The sequence below is a fragment of the Neophocaena asiaeorientalis genome, unplaced genomic scaffold, assembly GCF_003031525.2.
Source record: "Neophocaena asiaeorientalis asiaeorientalis breed wild unplaced genomic scaffold, Neophocaena_asiaeorientalis_V1.1 scaffold79, whole genome shotgun sequence".
NCBI classification, from domain to species: Eukaryota; Metazoa; Chordata; class Mammalia; order Artiodactyla; family Phocoenidae; genus Neophocaena; species Neophocaena asiaeorientalis.
In genome coordinates, this window is record NW_020175402.1 from 6207361 (window position 1) to 6223577 (window position 16217).

Here is a 16217-nt window from a genome sequence, read left to right on the forward strand (position 1 = left end):
TTGTTGTATTTTTTAGATTCCCCATATAAGTGACATCATACAGTATTTGTCTTTGTCTGACTTATTTCACTTAGCATAATGCCCTCCAAGTTCATTCATGTTGCTGCAAAAGGCAAAATTTCATTCTTTTATACATAAATATATATTTCTTTTTTATCCATTCATCTGTTGATGGACACTTAAGTTGCTTCCATATGTTAGCAATTGTAAATAATGCTGCTATGAACATTGTGGCGCACGTATATTTTCACATTATTCTTGTTTTTTTCAGATGTATACCAAGGGATGGAATTGCTGGGTCGTATGATAGTTCTGTTTTTAGTTTTTTGAGAAACCTCCATAGCGTTTGCCACAGTGCATCACTACAGGTGGGAGGCAAGATAAACACAAAACTGTTAGTAGTAGTTTGGGAAAAGCATTCTCACATTTCTGTACTGTATCAATTTCTTTACAATTAGCACAAAGTTTTTATATTAAAAGTGAAGTATACATGAATGATTCCATTTTTATGCCTTTCTGGAAAACGCAAAACTACAGGGCCAGAAAAGAGGTTGCCAGGATTGGGAATGGGGGGAGGAGTTGACTAGAAAAGGGGACAAAGGAACTTTTTGGGGTGATAGAAATGTTTTGATTGATTGTGGTAACAGATACATGTCTGTTCAAGTTTGTTAAAACTCACAGAACTGTATGATAAAAAAATGTGAACTTATGGGCTTCCCTGGTGGTTCAGTGGTTAAGAATCCGCCTGCCAATGCAGGGGACACAGGTTCCAGCCCTGGTCTGGGAAGATCCCACATGCCGCGGAGTAGCTAAGCCCATGCGCCACAACTACTGAGCCTGCACTCTAGAGCCCGTGAGCCACAACTACTGAGCCCACGTGCCACAACTACTGAAGCCCACGCGCCTAGAGCCCGTGCTCCTCAAGAAGAGAAGCCACCGCAATGAGAAGTCTGCGCACCGCAAGGAAGAGTAGCCCCTGCTCACTGCAACTGGAGAAACCCCGCGTGCAGCAATGAAGACTCAACGCAGCCCCCCCCAAAAAAAGGTGAATTTACTGTATATAAATTATACCTCAAGAAACCTGACTTTAAGAAATGAAATAGAGAAAATATAGAAAGCACGGACTATATTTTTAAAATAATTTTAATTGCACAAGTAATAAAATGCACAATAATAAAATAATCTGTGCTTTTTAAAAATGAGAACATTACAGGTAAATCTAGTTTTGTGTGTCTCTGCCCTCATCCAGATTCCCTCTCTCCCTCCTTTCCAGAGGTAATTGATATGTGTTAATAATAGAAACATGTAGCCATTGAAAATAAAGCACTGGGTTTTGTGTGCACACGTATGCTGTTTATTACGGTATCATACGGTACCGTATTCAACACCGTCTTCATTCAATTTTTTTATACCTGTTGATAAAGCGCAGTATTACTTTGTTTCCGTTAATGGTGTCATGCTGTAACTTATTCTGCAACTTTTATCTGTCAATTTTTTTGATGTCTAATTCACTCTTTAGAAGTACAGCAGATGGCATTCCACTTTATGAACCCACCACATTCTGCTCTTTCATTGTTGTGTAGGTGAAGATTAATTAGCTCCCAGTTTTTTGCTCTTACAGGGATCCGGTGCCTCCAGTGCTCACGTGCTGGGGCAGCTTCAGGGTGGACGGCTAGGAGTGGCACAAGTTTGTGCATTTTCAATTTTAACAGGATGGGATTTGTGCCTTCCCCAGATAGGCACCCACAGCTGCGGGGAAGTAGGTCTCGCAGAGCCCCAGACCAGCTTTAAGTCGTCACGGTTCCCTCCCACAAACCCCTCCTCCCCGCCCCTCCCTCTGCACCCGCCGGCATCTTCCCAGCAAGCACTGCGCATATTTGCATATAACTAAAATCTTAGCTTTTACTTTTAAATAAAAATCCAAAAATAAACGATAGAATCTCTTTATGAAGCCTTCTCTCCGTCTCAGAAGTTCCTGCGGTTACACCCTCAACTTCGGGAACTCTGAGTAGAAAATTGCATCGACTTTGTTTTCACCTTTATCATAAAAGGGATTTGCCGACACTGCCACCCTGCTGTTACCGCTAGTGTACTAAAAAGGGCTTCTGTCGTGAGTGACACACGTGGGGCAGCTCGTTTGTTCTTCGTGCGGAATCGACATCAAGAGATTTCGGAAGCATAATTTTTTGAAAATCGGGCAGCTAGTGATCGTTGGTCCTGGCGCCCCTCTTTTCAGGTTTAAAAATACAGAGTGCTCGCCTTACACTAGTTAAAATGATATTAATGTTTTTTGCAAGTGAATGAGTTATCGTTTATTTTCGGCCGACCCGAGTTCGAACCCTGGTCCGAGAAAATCCCATATGTCATGGAGTAGGAATCCCGTGCGCCGCGATTGGTGAGCCCACGTGCCGAAACTGTTGAAACCCATGCATCTAGAGCCTGTGTTCTGCAACAGCTAAAGCTAGCACAGCGTCAAGTCCGCGCACCGCAAGAAAAAGTAGTCCTGGTTTTTCACAGCAGCGCAAGCCCGAGCGCAGCAACGGAGACCCCAAGCAGCCAAAAATAAATAAATAAATTGTAAAAAATATATATATGTATCTCGTGATAAATTCCTTTTATAGTGTACGATGTTTAGTTTCCAGAAATCTAGGGGAGGTGTCGGGGTTGTGAATTGTTTGTGAAGACTGCTTTCACAAGCAATTGATTTTTTTTTAAATAGCAGAAGCAGGTACTTTTCTCCTTTCACAAGTTAAGAACGTAAGCAACAAAAATGATATATTTGTCCGTGAGTTCACTGCTGTAAGCCGAGAAAAAGACTTTCTGTACCCTTTGCAGTTGTCTGCAAAAGCGATGGAATTATCATGCAAAACGTATTTTGTAAAAATTTCTCCCGTTGAGAAATTGGGATTGACATGTATGCATAAACAGTAGTATGTATGGAACAGGTAACTAATAAGAACCTGCTGTACAAAAAAAAAAAATCCCCTCCTTTTTTTTTACCAGATGTACGTATCGCTTTGTAAAGCTGTGTTGATGTTCATATAGCTTTTGTCGTTTAAAAACGTAGAGGCAATACCTTAAAACACCAGTGAAGCAGCGCTTTCTTACTGCTGATAGCAACAACCTTTCTGGAGAGCAGTTGGGCAAGAGACATAAAAATCTAAAACCTTCAAAAAAATTCGTGTCTCAAGACTACGTTCTCACATGAGATTTAGGGAATTCCCCCACAGTTCAAGGGTTACGACGGTTCGCTGCCACTGCAGCTGGCGCAGGTTAGATTCCCTGGCCGGGAAACTAAGATTCTGCCGCCCAATGGGGACGAAAAGAAAAGAGAAAGATTTAGCTACAAGGATTCATTAATTCTAACAAATGTATCGTGTACTCATATGTAGTGGTCCCTCCATATCCGTGCAGGATGGGAAAGGTGGTTCCAGGATCTGCCGTTGGATACCAAAATCCGTACATATACAAGTGGCCTATGGACTTCCCTCATGGCGCAGTGGTTAAGAATTCGCCTGCCACTGCTGAGTACACGGATTCAAGCCCTGGGCCAGGAAGATCCTATATTGCCGCAGAGCAAGTAAGCCCGTGTGCTACAACTACTGAGCCTGCACGCCCAGCCTGTACTCAGCAACAAGAGAAGCCACCGCAATGAGAATCCTGCACGCCACAACAAAGTAGCCACTGAGTGGCCACAGAGTAGCCACTGCTCTCTGCAACTAGAGAAAAGCCCGCACACAGTAAGAAAGACCCAATGCAGCCAAAAGCAAAACAAAACAAAAAACGGCCTAGTGTTTGCATGTAACCTATGCACATCCTCCAGTTATATTTTAAATCATCTCTAGATTACTTATAATACCTAATACAATGTAAATGCTATGTAAAATAGTTGCAGGGAGGTGGCAGATTCAAGTTTTGCTTTTTGGAATTTTGGAACTTTCTGGATTTTTTTTAAATCCATGGTTGGTTGAATCTGTGGATGCAAAACCTGGGGATACAGAGGGCTGGCTGTATTATTTTGCTCACTTAACAAATGAGAAAACAGAAGCTCTGAGAGGCCCAGATCACAGAGCTAGAAAGTAGCAGTCAAGAGGTGAGCTCAGGTCTTCTGAGAGGAATCCTTTGCTCTCACGGCACAGAATACCCAAGGAGGATGTCAACTAGAGTGGAATCTGTTAGAGAAGGAAAATTTATTAGGAAAGTGAAGCTTTTTTCATTTTACTTATCCGTATTTTCCAGTTTTCTAAGAAAATATGGAATACACGAAAAGATTAGAGAAATAATGAGGACACATAGTCACTGGAATACAAATGATGAAAAACAAAATCAGACTCACAAAGAAGCCAGTCACAGAAGACTGTGATATATATATAATCATATATTATATGATTCCTTTTACACAAGATGTTCAGAAGAGGCAAATCTATAGAGACAGAAAGTAGGTTAGAGATTGCCTGAGACTGGAGTTGAGAGCAGGGACTGACTACAAATGGGCATGAGGGATCTTTTTGGGGTGAAGGAAATGTTCTAAAAGTAAATTATGTTGCACAACTTTATAAATTTACTAAAATCATTGAATTGTACACTTAAAATGGGTAAGTTTTATGATATGTAAATTATATTTTAATAAACTTGTAAAAAAAATCAAGGGCTAAAAGGAGAAAAGTTCACTCAGCTAGGAGCCTGAGAATATATAATCAGTTTATGGAATAAGTTCCCTACTTTAGAAACTTAAAAAAAAAAATTTATTTATTTTTGGCTGCGTTTGGTCTTCGTTGCTGCACGCGGGCTTTCTCTAGTTGCGGCGAGCAGGGGCTACTCTTCCTTGCGGTGATCGGGCTTATTGTGGTGACTTCTCGTTGTGGAGCATGGACTCTAGGGTGTGCGAACTTCAGTAGTTGTGGTACATGGGCTCAGTAGTTGTGGCGCATGGGCTTAGTTGCTCCGTGGCATGTGGGATCTTCCCAGACCAGGGCTCGAACCAGTGTCCCCAGCGCTGGCAGGCGGATTCTTAACCACTGCACCATGAGGGAAGTTCCTAAGAAATTTGGCTTAAGTAGATTTCTTGTATTTTGAGCTTCTGTGTGTTAGCTGAAAACTTTTCACTCACTCATTAAAACCCTTTAATGACACCTAACTAGCTTGGGTTAACATCCTGTAAATTTTGAGTGACCCACCACCTTCTTTGTTCTCAGGGCTCAAGCCACACTGGTCTTCTTTCGGTTTCTCCGAAGCCACTACTCTCCTCAACTTAGGACCTCCAGAAATTTCTCTCCTCCACCTGGAAATACTCTTTCTCAACGGCCTGTCTTCCTCTCCCCTTCTCCCAAAGTGGCTAACTCCTCCTCATTCTTCATATGTCAGTTCAAATGTCACTTCCTCAGAGAGGGCTTCCTTGATCCTTCCAACCCTCACTAGGTTAGCTCCCCTACACTCTATTACACTCTTTCATAGCACCAGATACTTCTCTGCAGAACATTATCATGATTGTTATTAATGTATTAGTTGCAAAATTAATTGTTCAGTATCTATATTCCCCAGCCAGATGTCACGTATGTGAGGGCAGGGAACTTAGTTATGTCTTATAGACCACTTGTGTCCATGGTTTCTGGTGTAGTACCTGGCACATAATAGACATTCAATACATATTTGTAGAGCATTTCACAATCCATGAAGTTCTTGTGTATATACAATTACATTGGCCACTATTTACTAAGCACCTACTATGTCCTAGGATATAGGAGTAAACAAGATAGCGTGTTTCTGTCCATTCTAGAGAGTTGACTGTATTCTCCTATGTAGGACAAAACAGTCTTCTCATTTTACAGGTAATGAAGATTACACCACTTGCAAGAAAGTAGCAGACCCTTCTGAAATTAAAATAGAATTACTTCAAATAATGTCAGAGACTCCCAACTGGATGGGTTTACTGCAGGCGGGTGGGGGAAGGGGAGGTGGTTCAGGGAGATGGATTTTGAGAGGCTAGGAAGCTTTGGTATTTTGAAGGATGGAGGGGAAGAGGGTGTCAGTTTGTCAGAAGAGAAGAGGAAGTTTCCATCCTTCAGATGGGCAGATGCCAGCATGGCTCCTCTCTTGAAACCAACCAAATCTGGTTCCTGAGATCCCCTATCTCGGATGTTGGGATCAGTGACCACTGATAAGAAATGAAGGTCACACAAAAATTGTAGTCTATACACTAACTGAAAAGGAAATTAAGAAAATAATTCCATTTACAATAATATCAAAAAGAATAAAATACTTAGGAATAAATTTAACCAAGGAGGTGAAATGTAGCCAAGGAGGAGTGTAACTTGTACATTAAAACTACAAAACATTGCTGAAAGAAATTAAAGAAGGCAGAAACAAATGGAAAGACATTCCATGTTCACAGGTTGAAAGACTTAATCTTGTTAAGATGCCAGGACTAGCCAAAACAAACTGTGGATTCAATGCAATCCCTATAAAAATCCCAATGACATTTTTTACAGAAATATTTAGAAAAACCCATCCTAAAATTCATTTGGATTCTCAAGGGACCCTGAATACCCAAAACACTCTTGAAAAAGAACAAAGTTGGAGGACTAAACTTCCCGATTTCAAAACTTACCACAAAGCAAACTAAGTAAAAATGTTGTGGTATTGGTATAAAAACAGACATATAGACCAATGGAATACAATAGAGAGTCCAGAAATAAATTGTAACATCAAATGATTTTTGATAAAAGTACCAAGACCATTCAATGGAGAAAGGACAGTTTTTTCAGCAAATACTGTTGGGAAAACTGGATATCCACATGCAAAAGAATGAAGCTGAAATTTTACCTTAAACCACATACAAAAAATAACTCAGATCAAAGATCTAAACTTAAGAGCTAAAACTATAAGGTGCTTAGAAGAAAACAGGAGAAAAGTTTTATGACATTGCATTTCATAATGATTTCTTAAATATGACACCAAAAGCACAGTCAACAAAAGAAAACAAGTAAATTGGACTTCATCAGAACTTACAACTTTTGTGTATCAATAACCACTAACAATAACCACTACAGAATGGGAGAAATTATTTTCTCTGTCCCAGACCAACTTTTCCCTCTTCTATGGTGTCACCTCCTGCCCATGCCAGAGGATGAAACTCTAGGGCTGTCAGGACCAGGCCTTGAGTGGAATCTGCAGCAGGCCTGCTGTGGTGGGACCAGCTGAAGAATTCATGCCTGAGCTGGAGGAGCAGTGGGCTCCCCTACCAGCCTGCTGTGGCCTTCCCAGTACGCGGGCCCAGGGCCCAGGGCCCAGTGTGACCAGAACAGCGAATTTGGAAGAGGAGGAGGAAATCCTTTTGTTTGATATCTCTGGAGTTGTAAATGTTGATAACTAATTAAAAACAAAAACAAACAAACAAACAAAACTTCAGGCATCCTCTGGACTCTACATTATCCATTTGTGAAGAGTTATGCCCTATGGGTCCCCAGAGTGGGCAGCCTCTGGTCTCTCTTCCCAGGTATCTACTTCCAGCTGGGAACACTGTCTCCAGCTGCCTGGCCAGCTACTAACTCTGCAATTTCAACATGTCCACAACTGAATTCATAATTTTTATCCCTACTTCCCCTTAGATTCCCATCCCCCCATCAAACCTGCTTCTCCTCTTGTTTTCTCCACCTCAGTGAATGGCACCTCCATCACTTAGTCACCTCCAAAAGACCCCTCTAAGACCACCTCCTGAATCCCCACCGTCATCACCTGTTCTGTTATATTACAGCCAGAACCTCCTAATTGGTCTTTTGACTTCCTATCATGCTGCCGCCTTCTTTTTTTTTTTTTTAATATTTATTTATTTTGGCTGCACCAGGTCTTAGTTGTGGCATGCGAGATCTTCGTTGCAGCATGTGGGGTCTTTTAGTTGCAGCATGTGGGCTTTCTTAGTTGTGGCATTCAGACTCCTAGTTGCAGCATGCATGCGGGATCTAGTTCCCTGACCAGGGATCGAACCCTGGCCCCCTGCGTTGGGAGCGCAGAGTCTTACCCACTGGACCACCGGGGAAGTCCCCTGTCATGCTGCCTTCTCGTCTTCATTCTTTTTTTTTAATTTATTTAATTTATTTTTATTTTTGTCTGTGTTGGGTCTTCGTTGCTGCGTGCAGGCTTTCTCTAGTTGCGGCGAGCAGGGGTTACTCTTCATTGCGGTGTGCGGGCTTCTCACTGAGGTGGCTTCTCTTGTTGTGGAGCATGGGCTCTAGATGAGCAGGCTTCAGTAGTTGTGGCACGTGGGCTCAGTAGTTGTGGCTCTCAGGGTCTAGAGCTCAGGCCCAGTAGTTGTGGTGCACGGGCTTAGTTGCTCTGAGGCATGTGGGAATCTTCCTGAACCAGGGTTCGAACCCATGTCCCCTTCACTGGCAGGCAGATTCTTAACCACTGCACCACCAGGGAAGCCCTCATCTTCATTCTTAACTCCTCCAATGGCCTTCCTTTCCCTTAGAATTAACCTTGTGCTTCTCATCGTGGTCTACAAGACCCTGCATGAGCCGGCACTGGGATCTTTTTACTCCTTTTTTTTCTGTCACTCTGCTCCAGCCTGACTGGCCTTCTCCAAGTTCCTCCAACACATGGATTTCACAGCCTTTGCCTGTGCTGTTTCCCCATAGAATCCTGGAATGTTCTGCTTCCAGATCTTCAGCTGGCTCCTTCTCATCCTCCATGCCTTAGCTCCCGAGCCAGGCCTTTCCTGTTCTCACTGTGTCTAGTTATATCCCCTCCCCAGTCACTGTCTCTCTCACATCTCCTTTATAGCCCTTACTGACACCTGGCATATCCTGTCCCTTGTCTATATCCACTTCCCTCCTCTCTCCCCCACTTCCCCTCTTTTTCTACCCCGCCCCCGCAATGTATACACTCTGCAATAGAATGTCTATGAGAACAGAGACAAAATCTATTTTATTCACACGGGACTCCCAGCCCCTGGAACATTGCCTGGTACATAGAGAGCACTCAAAAATCTGTGTTTACTAAAGACTGCCTGCACTTTTGTGTCTACCTCCCCTCCCCTCGCAGCTCACCCCACCCTCTGTATCACATTCTCGGAAGCCAGAAGCCACTAATAGATGGGGACTGAAACTGGAAGGGAGGAAGTTCCACCCGTGGGTGCAAAAAAAAAAAAATTGGGGATGAATCCAGATACAGTTAAGTGAATCACCTCCTCCCCACACCAGCCCCACCCACCCCTACTGTCCTCCACCACCACCAAAGCAAAAGGCTAACTTGCTGGTTTTGGAGCCAGAGAGGATAAAATTCAAGTCCTGCTGGCTCTGTGACCTTGAATCAGTCTCTGCCTTGGCCTCAGTTTCCTCATCTGTAAAAGGAACACGATAATGGTACCTCATTCACAGGGAGGTCGGGAACAGTAAATGTGGTAATCCACACTCACAGAGGGACTGGGAATCATATCTGGAATGTAATAAGCACTCCAGAAATGCCAGCTGGTATTATTATTAATACTCCAACTGGCACCACCCACCTGCCTTTTAGAATAGAGCCCAGTCAGCTGCCTCCATTGGCTACAGGACCTTAGTTAAGGCCCTCTCTGGGCCTCAGTCTCCCCATCTGTGGCAGGGACTATTAGTAGCTACACTTATGAGTACATGCTCTCTACCAGGCGCTTGGCATATGCACTGTTATGCCCACTAGAGTGTAAGCTCCCTCAGCTCATGACCAGCTTCCTGCCCAGTGCCAGGGACATCATAGGCATGCCCAAAACCTTGCTCTTCACCGTCTCTTATTTTCTTTAAATTATCTTATTTTATTCATTTTTAATTTTTAAATTGTGGTTAAAATATACTTAACATAAAATGTATCATTTGAACCATGTTTAAGTGTCCAGTTCAGTGGCATTAAGTACATTCACAGTGTTGTGCAACCATCACCACCATCCATTTCTAGAACTTTTTCATCATCCTCAGTTGAAACTCCCATTAAACACTAACTTCCCAAACCTCCCTTCCCTCGGCCCCTGGTAACCACTATTTTACTTTCTGTCTCTATGAATTTGACTATTTTAGTTACTTCAAATAAGTGGACAGAGCCTGGAATTAGGACGGATCCATTGGGAGTGGCAGCTCTGCAACTTCTTAGACTTGCAACCTGAGGCTGTGCCACTTAATTTCACTGAGCCTGTTTTGCCTCTTCTGAGAAACGGGGATAACACTCCCTACCTGGAAAGGAAATTTCCTGCCTGGAATTTTATCTATGGAAAGGCTCCTAGCACACTGCAGACACAGAGAAAGGGCTTAAGCAATGTTAGCTTCTTTTCCCTTCAATCCTATGAGCAGCTAGTCTCAGGAAATCATAATGGTTAGGTCATAGCATAGACTGAGGTCAAGAGCTCAGATTCTGGTTCTACCACATACCAACTATGCGACCTCAGTTTTCCTATCTGTAAAATGGGGACACTGCTAGTACCTACCTTGTGGGGATTCCATAAGTTAATAACAAGTGTCAAAAATGGCCTGGGGGTCTTCCCTGGTGGTGTGGTGGTTAAGAATCCGCCTGCCAGACGTAGAGAATGGACTTGAAGACACGGGGAGGGGGAAGGGTAAGCCTGGGACGAAGTAAGAGAGTGGCATGGACATATACACACTACCAAACGTAAAATAGATAGCTAGTGGGAAGCAGCCGCATAGCACAGTGAGATCAGCTTGGTGATTTGTGACCACCTAGAGGGGTGGGATAGGGAGGGTGGGAGGAAGATGAAAGAGGGAGGGGTTATGGAGATATATGTATACGTATAGCTGACTCACTTTGTTATACAGCAGAAACTAACATACCATTGTAAAGCAATTATACTCCAATAAAGATATTAAAAAATAAAAATAATGAACATTGCTTTGCAATCAAATCTCAAAGAAAAAAAAAAATAAGAATCCGCTTGCCAATGCAGGGGACACAGTTTCGAGCCCTGGTCCAGGAATATCCTACATGCCGTGGAGCAACTAAGCCCCTGCGCCACAACAACTGAACCTGCATGCCACAACTACTGAAGCCCATACGCCTAGAGCCCGTGCTCTGCAATGAGAAGCCACCACAGTGAGAAGCCCGCGCAGTGCAAAGAAGAGTAGCCCCTGCTTGCTGCAACTAGAGAAAGCCTGCACACAGCAACGAAGACCCAACACAGCCAAAAATAAAATAAGTTAAATAAATTAAAATAAATAAATAAGTTAAATGGTCTGGCACTTAGTAAGCTTTAGCTGTTATTATTCATGCTGCTGTTGTTGTTACTTGGCTTGAAATAAACATAGTCAAGAGTCAGCAGAGCTGTAGTTCTTCCACCTGGCTGTCCATTAGAGTCATCGAGGGACATTTTAGAAAATTTTCATGGCCAGGCTCTAGCTTCACAGATTCCACTTGAATTTATCTGGGGTGGCACTCTGGTATGAGTATTTTATAAGATCTCCCCAAGTGATTCTATGTGCAACCAGGGATAGGAGGGCCACAATGGTGGGGTAACTAGGAGCATGGGCTCTGGAGTACAACTGCCTAAGTTCAAATGCAACACAGCCAACAAATAGATATATGAATGTGGGAAAGTTTGTTTTTTTTTCTTTTTTGGCTGCGTAGCTTGCACAGGATCTTAGTTTCCTGACCAGGGATTGAACCTGGGCCCTTGGCAGTGAAAACACAGAGTCCTAACCACTGGACTGCCAGGGAATTCTCTGAATGTGGGAATGTTCTTAATCTCTCACGTTACACTGGGTTAATAACAGGACCTGGGAGGTTATATAGATCTAATGTGCTTAGAGCAAGCTCTCAGCAGATCTGGGTACCACTGTCCCTCAGTTTCCCTGCTGTTTTCAAACTGATTGCAGCCCCTGTGGGCCTTGTCCAGTTCATACCCACAGTGTCCCCAAGGGGGCCTGGAAGCCTTGAACATCCCACACGGAGGCCTCTCCTAACCCTGCCAGCTACCCCCAAAGTAATTTTTGGCCCTTCCACTGTTCATCTTTTTTAGTCACCCAAAATGAACAGAATTATCTCCCAAACAAAATTGTCTGCTCAGAAATCAGAGAGACCCCAAGAATGCTAGAGGGGAGGATAGAACCAGACTGGCCATTCAAGTATGTCTCATATTGAAAAGAAGAAGGAAAAGGAAATTCCCTGGTGGTCCAGTGGTTAGGACTCTGCACTCTCATGTTCTCACTGCCAAGGGAGGGTGTGGGTTCAATCCCCGTCAGGGAACTAAGACTCTGCAAGCTGCTCAGCCCAACCAAAAAGGAGGGAGAGGGAGGGGGATGCGGTGTGGTGAGGGTGAGGTGGGGTGTGGGAAGAGGAGAAGAAAAATTATTCTCTCCAATGTTTAGGAAACAGTGTTTAAGGGGAAAAGAAGAATAACACAGATTGCACATTCAAGACAATTCTTCAAGCTAAAGGAAAAAATGCATAGAAAAACGATTGGAAGGAAATATACCACATGTTAAATACGTGGGGTTTTTTTCCTGCTTCTCCATCCTTTTATGCATTTTACAATTTTCTGCAGTGAACAGGTAATTACAGGAAAAACAATTAAGTGAAAAAATAAAAAAGGAAAGCCTTCACATGACTTTTTTGCCTCTTAAGATAATCATCTTTTTGCCTTACGCCTTAGTTCCTTCTTTTTGTCAAAAAATTTTAAAGAATTTTCTCCACTCACTGTTTCTGCTACTTCTCCCACTTACCATTTGATTCACTCCAATCTGGCCTCCTCCCTAACCTCAGAGGTGACCCACCCTGGAAGGATCAGCAATATCCTCTTAGCTGCTAAGTCCAATGACTTCTCCTTTTTCCTCGCCTGATCGCTCTGCAGTATCTGGCATTGTTGGTGCCATCTTCTTCTTCTTTTTTTGAAAAAACATTTATTTATTTAGGCTGCTCCAGGTCTTAGTTGTGGCATGCGGGATCTTTAGTTGCGGAGTGTGGGCTCTTTTAGTTGCAGCATGGGACTTAGTTGCAGCATGCAACTAAGTTGTGTCATAGGGACTCTTAGTTGTGTCATAAGGACTTCTTAGTTGCAGCACACATGCGGGATCTTGTTCTCTGACCAGGGATCAAATGTTGGCCCCCTGCACTAGGAACCCAGAGTCTTACCCACTGGACCACCAGAGAAGTCCTGCCATCCATCCCCTTCTGGAAGCGCCCTGCCTGCTCTCTGGGCTTCTTTTCTCTTCTCTGTCCAGGGAGCTAAGCATTCTTACCAGTTCTGGTTGGTTCCTTCAGGTTCCTCAAGGCTTAATGTTGCCCAGATTTGGGCCCCACATTGCCTGCACACTCTTCCTGGATGACCCATCCACTCTTGGCCTCTGTGGCCCATCTACATTGACAGGTCCCAAAATCCAGTCCTGGACTCTTGCCTCAGACCAGTCAATCCAACTTCCTCTGGATGCCTTCATTTAGATGTCCCTCAAACACCGCAGACTCAACAAGTCCAAATGGACTCATTATTTCTACTTTCCCTCAATCCCCAACAAACTCTTCCTGCTTTGTTCCTTCACTTGGGGTCATCCTTGTCCCTTTCTCTCACTCCCCGCATTTGCTTGATCACTAAGACCTGTTGGTTCCAATTTGGAACTGTGTCTGGAGCACAGCCATGAACTCTGCCCTGCATGAGCCCCTCTCTTGTGGGGATGATCCTAGCAAGATGATCCTAGTCTCCCTCACATAGTTTCCTTTTCCTGGTCTTTCTCCTCTCCAGTCCGTATCATAATTTTTCTGATCATTCATTCATTCGATCAACAAACATCTGCTGTGCACCAAACTCTACAGGTTGACACAAAATAGATAAATAAATAATCCAGGGGATTTCACATTGTGGGGATTGCTATGAAGGTAAGCTGGGGGGTTGAGAGAAAATGACTAGGACATGGATGGGAGTTCTCTCAGACATGGTGCCCTGAATAGTCCCCCAAATGAACCTGACAAGTGCCCTGGTAGAACTGGGAGCAACAATGATAGGGAAGAAGGTGACTGGGGACCCCACTTTAAGGTTGGGAGCCAGTGAAGGTCTGTGAGGAAGGATAGATGAGAGTGAGCTCTGAAGACCTGAGGGAGGAGCTTCCCAGCTAGGGGGAAGAGCCAGTGACAAGGCCCTGAGAAGAGTTCCAGGCACAAAGGGAGTATCCAGAGCACAGTGAGTGAGGGGCAGAGGAGGGCAGGAAGGAGATCACACATGGTGGCCCTAGTGAGAGGTATGGATTTTATTCTAAGTGCAATAGGAAGCTACTGAAGGGTTTTTAACAGGGAAGTCACATAATTTGATGTTATTTCTTTAAAGGGTTACTCCCTTTAGGTGCCTAGGGCGGTTAACATTTGCAAGTGGGTGGATAGGGTTGCTGAGTACTAGAAAATTACTTCAGTGGTCCAGATAAGTCCTGTGGGCTGGGGCTGGGTGTTAGCACTACAGCTGAAGAGGACTTAAACCTCCCTTGGGTCCCCACTCCTTGTAGGATATCTCCTTACCCCTTATGAGAACCATCTGGTTCCAGCCCCCCTCTTCAGCCACATTTCCCTGTATTTCTTTGTACATGTTCTTTTTGGAATGCTCTTCCCCACTTTTCCCTTTGATGAACTCCTACACATTGTTTGAGACCAGGCATAAATGCCTCCTCCTCTGTGAAGCCTTTCAGGAATCCTCCAGGGAGAGCCTTTTGCAATTTTTCTGTGCTTTGTTTGTATCTCTATGATAACACCTATCACACTGTACTGTCTTGTATGTTTACAATTCTGTCTCTGAAGAAGGTAGACCGAGAACTTCTGGAAGGCAGGGACAGGGTTTTGGTCAATGTTCAATGAGTGCATGATGCATAATCAAAAGATATAGATGATCTTGCTATGAAATAGTTCACATAGGTCAGGGGTCCACTCATGACCAGCCCCTATTATATTCAAAATCACCTACTAATGTGTAAGTCTCCTTATTTGATCCTGGAAACAGCCCTCAGAGGTGGGCACAGTGGGAAAATCATCTCTATTTTACAGATGAGGAAATCAAGGCTTAAGGGAGTTGTGACTTGGCCAAGATCCCTGGGCTGTGATAACCAAGCCTAGAATCCAGGTTGTCTGACCCCCAAATCCTATTCTATTGTTCGACTCCTGGGTTGCCTACCTGTTCTTGAATCAAGAACCTGTAAAACTTCCTGTCACCTCGTCATGACAGAGGGGATAGAGATCAGAGATGTGACTCGTAGGAAGGGGCAAGATGGGGAAGCAATTCTCTCTCCCCTTCCAAAACAGTGCCTGCATGCCACTACCTCATTCGTTCTTAATAACGGTAGCAACCATATGAGTGGTTATGACCATGTACTCTGCAGAAAGAAGGCCCTGAGTTTACATCCTGGCTATACCATTTATAAGTTTTGTGACCTTGAGGGATTAGTTAACTTCTCTTGGCCTCCTGTATTTTATCTGTAAAACGGGAGTGAAAAGAAGCTATTTAGTAGAGATGCCAAGAAGATTATATTAGACAAAGGCATCTTCCCTAAGGCCTGGCCATAGAAAGGTCTTAATACTTGCTAATTACTATTACTGGCCCAAGGAACTTTCCTAAGCATTTTCAAGGATCATTTCTTTTAACACTTAACAACAACCTCATTCCTAGGCAAAATAGGGGCTTAGAGCTGTTCAGTAACCCCCAAAGAATTTATGACTTGAACCCAGAACAAACCTCACAACCAGAAAAGGCTTGACAAACATGCATGGGTGAGAACGCAAAGGAGTTTGCTTACTGACTCTATACTGAACCAGATCTTTGATTCCAAAATGATAGCTGTATCGTCACTTCTGAAAGTCTGATGAACGTAAGCTTCATAACCGGATTTGAGGAAGTAAGAGGGGCAGAGTCCTCCAAGGGGAGTCCTGCCTTTGAGAGACATACCTTTGCCCCCAATTGCGAATGAGGTGAGACTTTAATTTAGGCCTCGTTTTCCTCACCCGTAAAGTGGGGTTAGAAAAGTTATCAGGATCCCTGGAGTCCCTCCCAACACTAATTTTCCAGGGCAGGAGATTCTTGCTATGATAAAGGCCCCAAACTCTCCGGCTGAATTTCATCCTCCGCGGGGCCGGCAATAGGGACGCGTCCCCTTTAAGGAGCCAACTCGCCGGCGGCGGCGGCCGGAAGTGTTGAAGCCGGGCCTGGCGGCGGCGGTGGCGGTAGCGGCCGTGGCGGCGTCTGCGCATGCTCCGTCGCCCGCCCGCCCTGGCCTCTC

The 16217-nt window shown here is 44.0% G+C and overlaps 1 non-coding gene across 1 annotated transcript; it reads left to right on the plus strand.

Annotated features, from left to right (window-relative positions):
• Positions 1-2094: 2094 nt before the first annotated feature.
• LOC112414462 (U11 spliceosomal RNA) lies at positions 2095-2228 on the plus strand. Its single transcript, XR_003006156.1, has one exon. It is a non-coding gene; the product is annotated as a U11 spliceosomal RNA (small nuclear RNA).
• The last annotated feature ends 13989 nt before the right edge of the window (positions 2229-16217 follow it).